This window comes from Sus scrofa, chromosome 6, assembly GCF_000003025.6.
Source record: "Sus scrofa isolate TJ Tabasco breed Duroc chromosome 6, Sscrofa11.1, whole genome shotgun sequence".
Classification (NCBI taxonomy): domain Eukaryota; kingdom Metazoa; phylum Chordata; class Mammalia; order Artiodactyla; family Suidae; genus Sus; species Sus scrofa.
The window spans coordinates 7,637,287-7,649,611 of record NC_010448.4 but is presented as its reverse complement, the minus strand read 5'-3'; the positions used below and the strand labels follow the sequence as shown (position 1 = coordinate 7,649,611).

At 50.1% G+C, this 12,325-nt stretch overlaps 1 protein-coding gene across 1 annotated transcript in view; it reads right to left on the bottom strand.

The window, feature by feature from the left end:
• Positions 1–12,325, bottom strand: part of CDYL2 (chromodomain Y like 2) — a 286,970-nt gene that overhangs the window by 57,835 nt on the left and 216,810 nt on the right. The gene's annotated exons all lie outside the window — the stretch shown is intronic.

Genomic DNA, 12,325 nt, shown 5'->3' with positions numbered 1-12,325 from the left:
TTTAGCAGCAAACTCCCCAACCCCTGGCTCCCACTCATCTGTCCTCCATGTCTGTAAATTTCATCCCAACAAGAAGGCGGTTGTACATTAGCCGTCTTGAGGCTGTGTTCCTCAAACGGTCCTTTCAGGAGTTCTCTGGGGTCAAACTTCCCTGTAATTGTACTATGGTGGTATATGCCTTTACTACTTTTATTCTCTCATGGGTACATGATGAAACATTTATCAAGGAGGCGGGGGGAGAAGGTTGCATAAAAAGGGATTCTTACAGTAGGTAGCCTTGGGCACTGACTTTTTTCACTCAGCATAATTCTGTTGAGATTCATCCAAAAATTAAGAAAGAAATTAAGACATAAGATGAGCCCCTCGCCTCCTCCGTGCCTCAGTCCTCTCCTGAACCAGAGACTTCTTGTCAGGATGCACAAGGCACCTGCACAGAGGTCCCCAGGTGCTTCCACCTGGGCCCCCACAACTCCCCAGCAACAAGCCAAGATCGAGGAGCACACAGGACAAGTTTCGTTCCAACACAGCCACACTCTGGGAGGCCACCACGGCCAAGCCAAGCAAGGCGGTGTGAGCAGAAAGGAAGGGCTGAGGCCGACCCTCGGGCGCAAGGGGTTTACCCTCCAAGTGGTGATGGGACAGGAGGTGGGGCTGAAGCCAAACAGCCAAGCCTACCCATGCAGCAGACGGCTGAGCCCCATGGCAGGTCTCACTGGCCCTGGAAAGTGAGACCCACACACACACACACCCTGAAAATGCTCCTCCAGCATCTGCAGTGCTGCCCCCGGCTGAGATCCGGGAGGGCCTTACCATGGCACTGAGGAGAGTGACCCAAGACACACCCAGACCCGAGTTTCGGGAACATCCCCACATTGGCAAGGCGGCTGGTGCCCTTGATTCACAAGGAGGATGCTGGCTCTGTCTCCAGAGAGAGCAGGACAGACGGGAAATGAGCTTAAATGACAGCAGAAGCGAGTTCTCCTTAAGAAGGGGGACGAATAAACACGCAAGAGAGAGATTGCAGGAGGGAGAACCTATATGACAGCACGGATTTGGCTGGCGAGCACTTCCCCACACTTTTTATTTAAAAAAGCTTCAAAGTTGGAGAATAGGAGAGAATGAACATCCCCATAAGCTCCACCCACATTCCCCAACTCTTTTAGTATTTTACATTTACCTCTCACTCTCTGTAATTTTAGGCATAGATACAATATATTCATAGTCTCAATTTCATACTTAAGATATTTATTATTGACACAGTAATATCATCTAATATAAAGCCATATTCAAATCTCCTCAGTGGTCCCAATAATGTCCTTCGTAGCTGAATTTTTTTAAATCCAGGACTCAATCAAGGGTCACATATTGCATTTGGTTGATGTGTCGCTACTTTTTTAGCTGTTTTCAGAACCCCTTTGGCTGTTCTCCACCTCCAGCTAGTGAAGAATTTGCATTTGGTCTCCCTCTAGTCCCCAGTGCCATCTGCTCCTCACCCCCCAAGCCTCTTTTTTGTTTTTGTTTTTGTTTTTTAGGGCCGCATGTACATCATATGGAAATTCCCAGGCTAGGGGTCAAATCGGAGCTGCAGCTGCTGGTCTACACCACAGTCACAGCAATGTGGGATCCAAGCCGGGTCTGCGACCTACACCACAGCACACAGCAAAGCTGGAAACTTAACCCACTGACTGAGGCCAGGTATCCAACCCACAACCTCATGGTTGCTAGTCCGATTCATTTCCGCTGAGCCATGATGGGAACTCTGCCCTTGAGCCCCTCTTGATTGGACCCAGAGGCAGCCTGCCCATGTAGGCTTGCTCACCGGTGAGTGCTCCCCGTTCCTTCTGCACCATGACTCAGAGACCAGACATCTCACCACGGGCCAACCTCATCCTTCAGCCCAGTGAGGTCTGGGTACCATAACACCCACTTGCCCGGGGACAGTTTCCCCATGACAGTTTCCAACAGAAACAAGTCCTTGTTAGAATCCAAACAGCAAGGAAAGGCACTATTGAGGGAGACAATCATGATAGCATCTCTTTGACGCTTTGGTTTTACAGGTGAGGATTTTACCTGAGCCAGGTGTCCGAGGTCTTTGAGGAATCAAGAATGCGGCTTTGTATTGAACTGGCCATGCCTTTGGAATTGGCGCTTATGAAGTTATCAGGGGGCTCATATTCTTGCGAGGCCCCCTCCATAGCCCCCCCCAAAACTGTTTTGAGGAGGTAGAGATTAGCTCACTGCTATAAAAGGTACCAGAGGTGCTATTCGGTTCCCATACCTAAACCTGTCATCCCCCCATAGTTCCCCAGCCCACCCAGAGCTCATCAGCAGATACATGGCTGAGTGGTAAAGCCACTTCCTTCCTCCTGACCCAGCCAGAAATTTCAAGCCCCATTTGAGCTGTGGCAGTGGGAGAGCTCTGCTAGGAGCAGGTGACACTGTTTTAAGGGCTAGGGCTCTGTATGGGCTCTTCTGCGGCAGGAGATCCTTCCATTCAACCGCACAGGGAATTCTGCTGTGGTCCTGCCTGCACCTCTGCATCCGGAGGAAACTGCAACCCTTTGCTGGAGACAGAGACTGCGGTACAGAACTTGCCAAAGCCAATCCCAACAGAGGAAGATGTGGTCTTGGGGCATCTAAGTCTACCCTTCTCTGCCTTCCTGAGCACAGACATGCACGTTTCCCTTGGATTCCCAACAGCATGGTAAATTAGCCCTTACTTAAAAAAATTAAAAGGTGCCTGGATCTGCAGACTAAAGATCCACACCCATTCAAAGCCACTGATAAAGTTTGCATTTCCTATGGCAAATACAAGCCTGGACTCACTGGTGCCTCCCCTTAGTCCAGATGCCTATAAATTTTACCTGAACCAAAGGAGAGCTATTTGCAGAATCTCTGGAGAAACATATCCCAACCACCTGTATCAGTGAGAATGAATCTGGAAAGACCAGCTCAATAAAAGAGCTGAAATGCATTTACACAGCACTAGCTTTACGAGCTCCCAAATCTTCATCCCTGAGTAGCAGGACCATCTCAGAAGAGGATGGGCAGGAGCCTGTCCAAATCTCCAGCAGGTGCCTGCCTCTCAAAGCCACTTTTTTTTTTTGGCCACGCCCACAGCATGCAGAACATCCCCGGCCAGGGATCAAACCTGTGCCTCTGAAGCAACCCAAGCCGCTGCAGTATCCTTAACCTGCTGGGCCACACCAAAGCTCCTTGAAGCCACTTCTACTGGGTACGTTCTGGCTTTTGAGCTAGATCGCCTCTTCAAAAGCAAAAATCACCATCAACCAAGACTTAGATTTTCTGCTCCCCCTGCCCCACTTGGTCTTTGATAGTTTACAGCTGCCCCCCAAGATGTCTTTGACTTGGAGGGAATAGCCTTACTCTTCCAAATTCAGAAAATATGTAATATATATGCTCTTGAATGGGAAACAATAGCATGTTTTGGTGAACTGGCCATAGGTACACTCATTCAGTCAATCCATATTTGGTCTTGTATCCCCTGTTTTTTGAAAAAAGTAGATCACGTTTACATCCATAAACAGAGCTTTCATTTCCGACCAGGAGCCTTACAAATGATAAGCTGATATTTCAAGTCCCAGGAATCATGGGGCTAGCGGGCTCCCTTTCTATGAAGCCATCTCTAAAAATGGAAACTCAGGCAACTCCAGGGAAGTCTGCAGTATTTTTAGGATCTGGACTATCCAAGGTCAGCAACCCATTTCTGTATATTTCTTAGGCAAGATTTGGCACAGAGGGTTGAGTTAGCCCTGAGCCCAGCTGTTCTGACTCTGGGAAAGCTCCATGCCTTCTTCCCTTCACCACACAGGATCTCAGGACCCCCCCTCTCTCGATGGCTTCAACCTTGAACAATTCCTGCTGCATGCAGGAACGATGTTTAAATTCTCCTTGTCAGCTTTAAATACAGCACGAGAGGTCAATGTCGCGCCTTTGGAAGATCATGAGAGCTACCGTCGGACCCTACTACTTACTTATGAGCAGGATCCCCAGTTTCTCCAAACCTCCGTTTACTCGCCTACAACGGTGAAGAATTTCCAGTCACAGTGGCCTTGCCTTCTGAACTATGTACAGCGCAGCACAGATGCCAATTACCACCATTAACAACAGCAATAACAGCAAAGTAAGCCAGCTACCAGAATACAAGTTATTATAACACGCCTCACTGGGGCATCTTCTAATCTTCACTCACACACAAAAGTGGATTTAGGGAGTTCCTGTGGTGGCACACCAGGTGAAGGATTTGATACAGCATCGTGTCTGTGGCGGCACAGGTTTGACCCCCAGCCTGGTGCTATGGGTGAAGGATCCACTGTTGCTGCAGCTGTGGCATCAGTCCCAACGGTGGCTCAGATTTAGTCCCTGGCTTGAGAACTTCCATATGCCATGGGTGCAGCAGGAAAAAAAAAAAAAAAAAAAAAAGAGTTGTAATCCTGCTGGGTACACATTTTGTCTAATTCCTTTACTTAAAACTTTCCCCCCAATTTTTTTCTTTGCAGTTTTTAGGGCCACACTCCACGGCATATGCAAGTTCCCAGGCTAGGGGTCGAATGCTAGCTGGGTGCATTATTGCTGAGCCACAGCGGGAACTCCTGATTTTTCGTAATATCTGCATGCAACTCCATACAAGCTTGTCAGTGGTGACCTGCCCAGATGAGGCCAGTGAGAGATGCTTCCTTGGTATTAGATTTGGAAGAAAGTCAGAGAGGAAGGTCCCGTGTGGCTGGTCCTGCGCACAAAAACACAGATGTTGGGGTGGCCACTGTTTTGCAAGGGGGGAAGCAGAGGAAGCCAGGAAGGAATGCAGCAGCCGTGTCTGCTAACCAGAGCCAGAGTGTGGTGTTCATGGTGTGGCTTCCATGCCACCTTCCAGGTCCTCGGCTGCACTTTCACTCTTGGGTTTATGAGACACCTCTAACGTCCTCCAGTAAATGTTCCTCTTCTGTGAACAATAGCAGAGTGGGTTTCATCTGCTGCCTGAAACCAAGCAAGTCCTCACCTAACACTTTGGGGCTATATGTGAGTCCGCCGTAGCTGCTTGAATCAGACACAGTCAAGGAGCCCAGTGGCCCCCTAGGAAGTGTGCATTAATCAGAGGCCCTGAACGGATGGGCTGTGGCCTCCTGCTCCCTTGCTTCAAAACATGCCCCACGGCTTTAGCCAGACAGGAGGAAAGGCCACTGCTGAGGCTGCCGGAGGCAGAGCTCCAGGCGGGAGTGTGGCACTGAGATGTCCCTTTCATGGGGGAGCAGACTCTCTAGGTCAGTTCCACCTGGACAGTGGCCTCCGCCTCTGTCACTGGCTGGAAAGAAAATGAGCCACCTGGACTCTGGGTGGATGTATTCCCAAGGCACCACTGCAGGTGGCTTGGGGCCAGCCATAAGAGAAACAAAGGGAATAAAGAAGAATGATAGAGACTCACCTGACAACCACGGTCCCCCTGTCCCCAGGAGGCAGTGTGTGCCAAAGCAGGCACGCTGCTTTGCAGCTGGACAGGTCTGCCTTTGACTCCCAGCTCTGCTGTCAATAGCAATACTAATACCAAGAGTAATTGCTATTTATGCTACTAGTTTTAAAAGAAGAGAAAGAAAAAGAGGAGGAGGTGGTGAAGAGAGGAAAAGAACAGCCGCAGCAGCTGAAATTTTTGGATGACTTACTATGTGACAGGCACATTGGATTTTTCACAACCACCACAACTTACAGACAAGAACACTATGTCTCAGAGGAGTGTCACAGCTCGTCCAAGGTCAATCAAGCTTTTAAATGTCAGAGGAGGTACCCAAATCCCAGCACTTGACTTTGGGCACACACTCTTAACCACTCCCTTTCGTTGCTGACTCATCAGATATATAGCAAAGGAAATGAACTTCTCTGAGCCTTAGAATCCTTACCTGTAAAATACGGGCCATCACTCCTACACCGTGGCTTGTTGGGAGACAATAAGGAACTACATAAAGCCCCTGACACTTGGTACATGTTCAACAAAGGGTAGCTGCTGTCAGCAGCGGCAGCATCACAGGTGCTACCTGGAGAACCAGTAAGTGCTGGGAGACGACCATCATAGCAATGACATTATCATCTTAAGTAGGATCAAGGTCACAATGTTGACATGTGACAATATTCCATAGGGTTCATCAGGCAGCGCAGTTAACTCTTAATCCTTCCATCAAACTCCTCTAATGCCCAGCAGTCAACCATCCATCACGGTCTAAAGGACGTCAGACCACCACTCCACTCACAGCATGTCATCAGATCAGGAATTTCCCATAGGACCTATCTCCCCATCAAGAACATACCTACTGTTCTGTTGTTTATGCAGCCTGGGTTGTATCCCCCTCCCACTGTGTCTACCCATAAAACACGTTAGTACTTTGTTTAATCCCCCTCCCATTCCATCCACACTTGTAACCCGTTTGAACCATTCCTTCCTTCCCGTGCCCCACCCTGCCTACACATATAACCAGCTTTTCTATTTAGTCTGGATTGATGGACCAATTCAGTCCATCAGACGGATTTTCTGGTCTGTATGAACTGGCTGCATTGACTCAACAAATTCAATACACGAAGTTGTGCATGTGGCAGTCTGTTAGGCTTAAGGACGCAACGTCTTATTTTGATTCCCACTCCCGTGCCTGGCAGAAAATCTGGCACCGGATGGGTACTCAGAGTCTGTGGGGTAAATAGTCAATATCTCTATTCCCCCCAGACCCTGTTCTAGAAACACTGTTCCCTGGATCATGGGACTGGTCACAAAGGGGTCCACCAAGTTCATGAGCGCCTTTGAGATAGCAATTGTTCCATCCTCTAAAAATTCAAGACATGACTCGGACCAACTGGAAGCTTTAAACTTCTCAGCTGAGATGGCAAAGTGAATCAAGGTAAGCCATCAATTCTCATGGGCCTCCTTCTGCATCTGCTCCTGTATAACCCTCTGCTTCCTGAATGGCCCCCAGGAAATACTAGGGCCTCCCCATCAATGACAGGAGAGCAGAGGACCCAGCTTCTCAGAGGAGGTTCCAGCACTCACAGCTGCATCCCTCACAGAGCGTGGATGGGAGGCCTGTGTTGGCAAGTCCCAGACCTCTAGGGAATGGGCTGGCGCCAGCATCATCAGATAACAGTGCCCCCAACGGTGCAGTCAGCCAGAACCTCTGTCCAATGTGAACTTTAATTTGTTTGCAAACTGTGAACATTTCGGCTGGGCATTTGATCATATCTCAGGGAAGGAGAGGGAAAAGCACGCCTCTAGTGTCTGCAGGAGAAAAACAAGAAAAACCGCACAACACCATCCGTGACAGCAGCAGGAAGGGAAAGAGGATACGATCTGAACGTGTTTACCTGTTCTTGCCAAGCCAGTAATTTCCAGAAGATGCAAGCCAAGGTGAATGACCATTTCATGAAAATGCAAATGAATAAAAAACACTGGCTCCATCTGAGAATGGAAAGGAAAGAAGGTGTGCTTCTTAATCAGGGAACCACGAACGAGGTGGTACCCTATGCTGCCAGCGTTTAACCCGAGGTCACTTTATGCCAGGCACACTCCACCCAGGAGCAGCCATGGGTGGTAACGTCATCCACGTGTCCAAAGAGCTCCTGGTGCGGAAGGGAGATAGGTGGGCCAAGAATATGTTTTCAACATAGTGAGATAATAGCGACCAAAGAAGTACGTGTGAGAGCCGGTGCAAACGCCACACCCATAAAGGACTGATAACAGCTCGCTGTTTAAAGAAAGGGGCATGCAAGCAAACACACCTGAGTGGGAGGTTAAAGGCAGAAGAGGAGTTTATAATGCTCACAGGATGGGAAGAGCAATCCCGGACGAAGGAAGCAGAAAGTAAACCATAATCCCAACTTGCTTTAGGAAGAGCAGCCTTCGTATACACAGAGCAGTGAGCAAAGCCACCAGCTCTCCATGAAACAGGGTGGCACTTCTTCCTCTCTGTCCTCCCCTGTTCTTCCCTCCCCCTGGCCTCGCTTACACCTGACAGTCCTTCAAGCCCCCGCCCCCAGACCTGCTGAGACAGCACCTGCATTTAGCAAGATGCCCAGGGATCCTCGCTTACATTCAAGTTGGAGAAACGCTCCTCCTGGACCCGGAAATCCACCTTTCCTGCAACAGGTGCCCAGGGAGAGGGGTGATGACTCAGGGTTGAGGACACGGCCGCTCTCCTCTTGTCACTTCTTGAAATCGTCCTCCATTGCCGAGCCCTGGCCACCCACCTGAAGCCGCTGTTGACAGGAACAGCTAAGGAGAGAAACCAAAGGATGCCCGAAGGTGATCAACCAGGCCCCGGTCCTGACGGAACGACAGAGGAAGGAGATGCCCTGGAAAACCCATCAGGCTCTACTCAGTGCCGCAAAGCCTCGTGGAGCCCCGGCCTGTGCTCCGCATTCTTTACGATGTGACCTCAGTGACCCCAAAATAACCCCACCTGGTGGGGACTTTATGAATCCCCATTTTCCTGATGACGAAAATGACCTTCACACGAAGGGAGTATCTTGCCCCGAGTCACACAGGGGGCTCGACCCAAAGCCCCTTGAAGTCAGAAGCCAGGTCGTATTTACCATCTGCCCTCACCCCCTGCATCGTTCAGAGTCTGCATTTCGTCTACACTCGGCGTAGAAAGCTGAGATGCAGAATACATCTGTGGAATAATTCATGTCATCCTTTAAAATGTGTGCACATGGGGGGCCACGTTTTAAAGAAATAAGGGCAACTTATCACCGGATCCTCCACATTCAAATCCATAGGTCGCCTGAGCTCTCTTTCAGACCTGTTCCTTCCTAGCACCTTCTAGAACACGGGTGCCTGAATTGGGGTTGCCGTTTCTGTATCGGCTGCCGTCAGCACTGCAAACAGTCCGTTCTATGCTCCAGATTAGATGAATCAGCTCCAGCACAACCAGGAACCCCGTCACAGGTCTTTGAAAACACACACACGTGGAAAGATTTGGAAAAACACACACCTGGACCTTAACGACGGTGATTTCTGAGTGCGTGGGATTCTGCTTGATTTTATTTTCTCCTTTTGGCCCTTCTTTATCTTCTTTTCACCTTTCTGCAACTTAAGTTTGTACTGAAGTATGATAGGGAACCAAAAGGCACACCAAACCAAAACACGCAGTTCGATGAACTTTCCCAAGCTGGACACACCGGTGTAACCAGCACCCGAAGCAAGGAACTAAATGTCTGTCCCAAGAAGTACCCTTTGGGCTTGCCATGGGTCTCTAATCCCCACCCCATCCCCAAGGGTCACCGAGAACCTGGCTTTTGTCACCAGAGATTATTAGTTTTTTCTCTTGTGTACTTTGGATAAGTGGGATTTTTGTGTGCAGCTTCTTTCAGCCATTAGCACACTGGAGAAATTCATCTGTATTTTTTTCTCATTGTTCTCATTGTCTCATTCATTGTTTCCTAAGTAAAGAAAACGTTACTTAAATATTTTTTCTTTGGTGGCAGGGGGGCGTCTACACAGAAGGAAGTGTGGGGCCAGGTCTCTCCTTGCAGGAAGCCAGTCCATGAAACCAGGGCCAGCATATCTCAGAGAGATGGCAGAAAGAGATGAGAGAGGCCCATGCTTCCAGCCCCTGGTTCCCAGACGCCCACGGGTCCCCCATCCCAGTGCATCAGAAAGAACATACGCTTTGAAAGCATAGGTTCACATCCAGACTTGGCCACTGACTTCTCCAGGGAGTGGCTTTGGTTTTGGTTTTGGTTTTCTTGTCTTTTTTAGGGCCTCACCCACGGGATATGGAAGTTCCCAGGCTAGGGAATGACTCAGACCTGTAGTTGCCAGCCTACGCCACAGCCACAGCAATGCGGGATTCAAGCTGTGTCTGTGACCTACACCACAGCTCATGGCAATGCTGGATCCTTAACCCACTGAGCAAGGCCAGGGATCCAACCTGAGTTCTCAGGGGTACTAGTCAGGTTCGTTACCCCCGAGCCATGATGGAACTCTCAGGGAGTGTCTGAGCCTCAGTAAAACTGATCTTGATTGCGCCCTGCAGCAGGCGTGCGGCTTCCACTCCCATCCCCTGGGCTCCCTCTACCATTACCAGGTGCTCTCCTGCTGCCTTTGGAGTTTCTGCATCCACCTGCCTTTAGGGTACGGGAGTCACCTTGTAAGCACATGGGAAGAACCATCAGGGGACATCAGCCAGTGGGTGCCGGGGGGTCGGGGAATGGAATCCAGCTCCCGTGCACCCAAGAGAGGCATAATTTACTGCCTAGGGGCCCCTGCGAAAGCAGACTGCATCTTCCCTCCAGGCGTCTGGGCCTGAGGTGGCACCTTTGCTGGGCTCCTTCCCCTCCCCCGCCCCGACCTCCCCCAAGGGGGGGGCTGGTTTCCCCAGAGAGCTCTTCCAGAACTAGTTCCATGCACAGGACTCCCCCTGCAGGGTGCATTTCTAAGGAACTTGCTCGAAGACAAGCGTTGTGGATGGCTGTGTGTAAACCACCCACCCGGCACTGGGAGGTACGTGCACCTGTTAAATCTCTTCCGGTGTCAGTGGCAAAGGCCTCCAATTGAAAAATCTGCAGGGTGACAAGGAACCACAAACGTCCTGGACGCCCGGGCTTCTGAATGACCTTGACTCACTCCCACCTCTCCTTGAAGAGTATTACAGCAGCTTCTGGATGAAATGACCAGGGACAGCAGAACCCCCACCCCCACCCCCCCCCCCACCCATAACTCCAGCATTATTGCGCTACAATCAGCACACCCATCTCCAGTGGCGAGCGGATATTAAAGCCACCGGCTGCGCTGAGCTTCCCAGATCGGAGGCCAGATATCCTATCGGCTGCTCTGAGATGCATTTGCCCCCCTGGACCCTGCCCTGGCTGGCGGGGAGGAAGGCTCAGTTATGGGGCGATGGGGGGCCCCCCTGCCTGTTAGCCGCCATCCTTCCTTTGAAGGGGGCTTCTTGCACTATAAGCTAAGACGTGCAAAAAGATATTAAAAAGCGGGCATGCATGGAATTATCCTCTCTCTTAAAAAGGAAATTCATGCTTTTGAATAACCCATGACATTGATCTGGATTCTAAGAGCAGGCTTTGCTGTATTCCCCTCAACAGGAAGGGAGCCTGGGGGCCTCATACCGACAAGGAGCACTTGTTTAATATTAATAGTTGCCCTTTAGGTGCCAGGCACTACTTTCAGTGGTTAACAGTCTTTGAAGGAGATCCACTGAGCTTTGATTTACAGGCGAGGCAACGGAGATTCGAAGAAGGTGGATGGCGGATCCCACCCCGCGTGGCTGGTGGTGACGTGCTGAGGCTCACACCCAGCTCTGTCTGCCCCTAAGGCTGGATTCTCAGCCCAGTTATCACCCAGGATTTGGGTTCAGATTGATGGTCTAGTTCCTTAGAGCTGCTGTAACAAAATACCACAAACCGGGTGACAAAGACAACGGAAAGTGTCCCCTCACCGCTCTGGAAGCTAAAGCCCTTCCTCGCCTCTTCCCAGCTTCTGCTGGTGGCCGGCAGCCTTTGGAGCTCTGGGCTCCGCAGCTGCACCACCGCAGCCTCTGGCTCTGTCAGCACATGGCCCTCCTCCCCGTGGGGGTCTGTCTTCTCATCTTCTTCTAAGGGCACCAGTCACACCAGGTGAAGGGTCCACCCTTCTCCAGTAGGAGCTCATCTTAAGGAATTACATCTGCAGTGACCCGAATAAGGTCACATCCTTAGGTGCTGAGGGGTTAGTACTTCAATGTCTCTTTCAGGGGGGACAAAATTCAACCCATACCAGACGACAAGCAGCCAGAAACTCAGATTCTAAACAAGGACAATCAGAAAGGGGGGAGGGACCCCCAGATGGAGACTTAATGCCTTTGACCCTGAGTCCCCATCTCCATCTTTATCCACCTGCTACGAAGGTGATGGGCCCAGAGGAAGAAGCCAGCTCGCCACTGCACTGCTGTGGGAATAAGAAAGAACACAGGGGAAGGGAGATTCCATCTCTAAAACACGGCACCCTTCAAACTGGGGAAAAAAAACCCTTGATAAACCTGTTCAGTGTTCTGGGGAAAAAAAACCTTGACAAACCTGTTCAGGTTAAGACTCTACTCTTATCAAACAATTCTCATTAGAATGAGACAGGGCTCTCAGTTGCAAGCATGGAAACAAACTCTAGATGATTTTAGCTGAAAGGGAATCTATTGTGTTTTAGTTTTTATTTTTTGGCTGTGTCTGTTGCATGCAGAAGTCCATGGGCCAGGGGTTGAACCCACACCCAGCAGCAACAACGCTGCATCCTTAACCTGCTATGCCAGCAGGACCTGCAGGAATCTACTTTAAAGATGGA